The sequence below is a fragment of the Melampsora larici-populina genome (assembly GCF_000204055.1).
Source record: "Melampsora larici-populina 98AG31 unplaced genomic scaffold MELLAscaffold_52, whole genome shotgun sequence".
Lineage (NCBI taxonomy): Eukaryota > Fungi > Basidiomycota > Pucciniomycetes > Pucciniales > Melampsoraceae > Melampsora > Melampsora laricis-populina.
In genome coordinates, this window is record NW_006768816.1 from 663,407 (window position 1) to 668,438 (window position 5,032).

The following is a 5,032-nucleotide window of genomic DNA, read 5'->3' on the forward strand; positions in this document are numbered from 1 at the left end:
CACAAATATGACTTGATGTCTTTGAAGATGACCCAATTTCATGTCATCCTCCTGACTTTATGTGTATTTCTCCATGCCGAACAACTTTCATTATGGACCTTTTCACGTAGCACCACTTCTTCAAACTGAAAACTGCCATTCAAGCTACAAAAGTCAAGTCTTTCACCCCAAAGTTGCACAAATATGATTTGAAGTCTTTGAAGATGACCCAATTTCATGTCATCCTCCTGACTTTATGTGTATTTCTCCATGCTGAACAACTTTCATTATGGAACTTTTCACGTAGCACCACTGCTTCAACCTGAAAACTGCATTGCAAGCTGCAAAAGTCAAGTCTTTCACCTCAATAAAATTGGTTCTTACCACTCCATCCTTATCCTCAAAATGGATAATTTATATTACAAAAAAGTATAGTTATTTCCCATTATGTATTGATTTCAAGGTGTGCTGTGTATCCAATGGCTACAAATCTCTGAACAACTTATCAAACTCGCCTTTGAAAAACAAACACAATCATTGGTACTGTATAATATCAAAGAAAATCAAGCTGATATTCATATTCATATTCATATTCATACTCCGCATATTCATCTTGTGCTTCTTCCTGCTCAAGTTCATCCTCTGGGTGTGCCAAGAAGATGGGGACACCTAGGATTTCAGCCCACATATTGGACGTGCGCCCTACCATTTCGTTCCATTGTATTATGAGGTTATCATCCATATCTGCTCTACCTTCGACATACTCAGCAGTTGAATTCAATACATCTAACAATCCTCTATCCCATCTCTTCCATAGTCGACAGGTTTGTTTGTTGAGTGTACTGTGAACAGCATTCCACTTGACCACACGTAAATCACCTGAAAAAAACGGGAATCTTAGGGCGAAAAACTACTGTGCTTTGTAGTTCATTTTGGACTCACCATTCTCAATATTTGGACGTGCAGCCTCAACCCTAGCTTGGTAGTCCAGCCCCCATAGCATGAGTCGCCTCACTTCGCGGCCCAATCTGCGGAGCTCTTCTTCACAAGATCTTACACTACAAAAGCACAATATGCCGTCTTTGGTCTTTTGGCATGATGACCAAGGTTCTTCAGGATGATTTAATGCGGTCTCATCCCAGAAAGGATCCAGTAAATCCATGTTGAGGATTTCATCAAAAGTAGGCTCACGCAAACGGTTTGGGGGTCGGAATCGGTGGTTGTACTTCGAGGCATGTCTCAAGTAAGTCTCGGTTTTCTTTTTCAATAGATCCCGCTTCTTCTTGCGCAACTTTTTGTTGCGTGGCTGCTGTGTGGCACCTGTTCAGAGAGAGATCAAAGGATTAGAGATCAACACAATGGCATTGTTTGAAAACGTCTTTAATCAAAAAGACTTACCAGTTCTGATTGCGGCATCAGCTCTCTGCTGGATAACATCAAACCTGGCCTCGTAGAGGGCTGCGAGTGCGACCTGGACTGTCAAAACCGACTTAATGCGATTGGCTTCCGTGTGAAGTAAGCGGCACTGACCAAACATATAATAGGTGGGTATCATTGAGGAACTTACCTGATCCTCGACGAACATTAAACAATTCGGTATTTCCCAGTTCGTTGGCGACTTCCTGGACTTTTTCTTCGAGGTTTGCAAGGGAAGCGGGCAGGTCAAGCACGTCGTGACGCTGCTCACCAGTTCTTATTGCTGCATTAGCGGGGTTCAACTCCACTAGTCTTTTTCTGAATCATTCGCCCAGTGAGCTGAAGGCAGGCATCTTTATTTTATTCACAAGTAATGAAACCTACCGAGTTTCAAGGAGGTCCTCTTCCAGTTGAACCAAGACCTCCACACGCGCACGTTTTTCTTTAGATTTGACATTGATTGCCTTGAGCTGTAAATCACGCTGGCGAACCCACTGAGCCTCAAAATAAGCTGCAGTATGAGTAGGGTTTTGACGATGAAGTTCTGATAGACTGTTTTGAGACTGCTGAAGCTCAGCCTTGTATTTATCCGTGTGTGCGACAAGAAAATGGACTGGGTGGAACTTAATCAGCTGAACACGTCAGAGGGTGATGAAGCAGAGGTATAAATGCCAACTTATACTTACCTCCCTTGTTGCGCAGGATCTCGTTCTTGTGAGCTGTCCACAGGTCAAGACTGACAAGACGGTGCTGCTTCGTTGCATAGTGCATCAGTTTGATCAGGGGTGACAGCTTCATCCAAACTCTCTCAAGCCCCTCCCCATTCGATTTCCCCCACCCCTGATTGAGGCGCGGGTTGTACTTAAGTTGGCAACCCCAGTTGTGTGCGTACGCGTGGAACAAAGCGGTTCCAAAGCGTACTTGGGCCGCATACTTCTCATCTGTGAATACTTTTTTCTTCAAATTAGGAACAATATATATACACAAACGTCAACACCATTTAGCGAGGTGATGTGAAGACAAAATCAACCTTTGTCACGGTTTTATCGAGAGTGCAGCCAATATCGTAAAGAATCGCCAGGCTCACATCGTCGTCTTGCTCATTGGCAAAAAGATCAAGCAGCCACTGGACAAGTGCAACTGCATAATGTTACCTAGGAGGGCAATTCAAATCAAATAGTTTGTGAGTATGCAAAGTATATACGTATGTAATTGTCAGGATAGACCTTTCACACATACTTTTCACCAGATTGAATAAGATTTATCAATTTGATAAAGTGATCATGACGGCATGCCATGCCCATGAGACCTGATTCATCCATTGACTTAAAGTGGGCCTTACCCCTGACGTCATTGGCCGTTGTATGGGCTTCGGTACAAGCGTCCTAAGTTCCACCATCACATCAGCCACTTTTTTATACATGAAAAACCTCTTGCACGTTCTTACTGACCAATTCCTCCGGTTCATCAGGCAGACCCGCCATATGTCGAGCTTTTGCTTCAACTAACTTCGGATCCAGGAAAATGTCGGGGCGTGGTGGGTGAAACCCTGGAATGGGTACACTCGCTGCAGCGTGCCTTTTATGCTGAAAATTGCCGTCTAGGCATATCACAACATCTGATTCCAATGATTCCAATGGTCTTGCAATACCTACAGAAGGACCAAAGCATTTTGGGCAATTAGCAGCGAGGATGCCCAATTGTGAGAGTTTGAGTCTTTCATGTTCGAGTTTGCGAATATGAAGATTGATAGCACGATACGCATCCATGGCAGCGGTGAAGGGTTGTCGCCAATCGCGAGGCTGATAAGACCAGAAGGTTGAGTGATGTCCGGGTACATGTAATCTTTGGAAAGATGACTCACTGCACCTTTGCTGGTTAGGATTAAAGGGTTATGATCGTCAAGGCAATCATCAAGGGCCTCACAAAAGCCTTGAGTGGCCACAGCTAAGCGTAACCATTGGGCGTGATGGTGCCGCAGGAGGCGCAAAGAAAAAGCCGTTCAAGGCTTAGCTGGAGAAGCTGCCATGTATCCCATGAGCAGGAGCCGGGTTGTGTCTGAAAGGTCACAGTCTTTACAGAAAGATACTTTGACACGTCGACCACCTAATAACAACGAAATCACAAGGAATCAGTAACCAATGAGGACGATATCTTAATGAATCATAAGTTTGTTCACTTAGCAAGTCTACCAGGTCAACGTCTTGCTCAGACTTATTTGGGCATGAGCAAGTCGTACTGAAGTCATTATTCCAATTTGTTTCATTACCCCAATTAGAAGTTTCAAGCCGACAACAAAGGAAAGTTGGTACCATGATGGCATACTGCCAAGCCCAACGGTTTTCATGCGCTAGTCGGGCGGCCTGATGTTTTTCTTTTCTAAGCGCAATGACCACAGGATCATTTTGATATTCGTCTGGGTCGGCTGGGCCATGGTGAGGCATGAATTGGTTCATATCAATCTCTTTGTAATCGAGATCTCCGGCCACGTCTGTTGCATCAACGTCCACATCCTCAGGCGGGAGTTGAAGTTCATATGCGTGCTCGCCTTGCTGAAAGTTGTCCACATCTGGATGATGCTCTTCCTTTAGCCTTCTTAGACGTCCTGCATGTGAAGCTTCAGTACGCTCTTGGTCGAGCTTGCGTAGTGCGAGTTCTTGACGTTGCAACGGTGTAGTAGGCTTAGGTTCTTTAGACACATTGTGTAAGCCACGCAGAATTCGGCGGGAAGGCATCAAGATGGTGAGAAGGTCAGATGGTGATCTTTTCGCTCTGAACTTTTCGTTGCATAGGTGTGTCATTCCGGTGAACTGATGGTTCAACTGATATATCATTCGATATATCGGACATTATTCCATAGAATCTTTCATTAGCTAAATCAGAGGTTTGGCAGGGTGACAGGGGTCTCTTGACCGAAATGGTATCACATGACACGCTAGGCCAAATATCATCCACTTTATTTTGCGGGAAACCGCGACGGTGGAGTTGGGCGAAAGACGTGACTGGCATCCAGATGGGTCTAGCCCAATTGGGTATATTATTTGGTATGATTGAGCCAAATCGGAACTCCAAGTCGGCCTAGCCCACTAAGGCATATTAGTTAAAGATTTGTGTCGCCTTTCATCTTCACGTTACATTCCGATAACGTATTTCGTCATAATAGCAATGAGCTCTAGTCTTTGGTGCTTGTTTCGCCTGTTGAACAATTGATTGGTTGGAGATTGAATACATCGTCAGTCAGTGAAGTTTGACGGCCAGCAGGAGATTTGAAATTGGAGATGTCATCTCAATGGCTTTCAGGTTTCGCTGAAGCACGTCTTCCTGTACACTTTGACCCGCGGTTACGGTCTGTTTGGTCCCGATGTAATGAACTGACTCCGGGATGAGATGAGGCTCGAAGTAAGGCCCCTAGGTGTTTCTGGCTTCGTAGGGGCTCTCACTCACGCAAGACTTCAACATGCTGTGACTGAATTTGTTCTGTTATTTGGTTTTTGGGTAAAATTCGCTCAGTCTCAAACAATGTTATGACATGGCATCTAGTTGCAACAAAAAAGGAAACAAAAAATAACTTGAAATGAAAAGAGGGGACATCTACACGTAACAGAATGATCTAAAGTAAATATAGCCGATGTTCAAC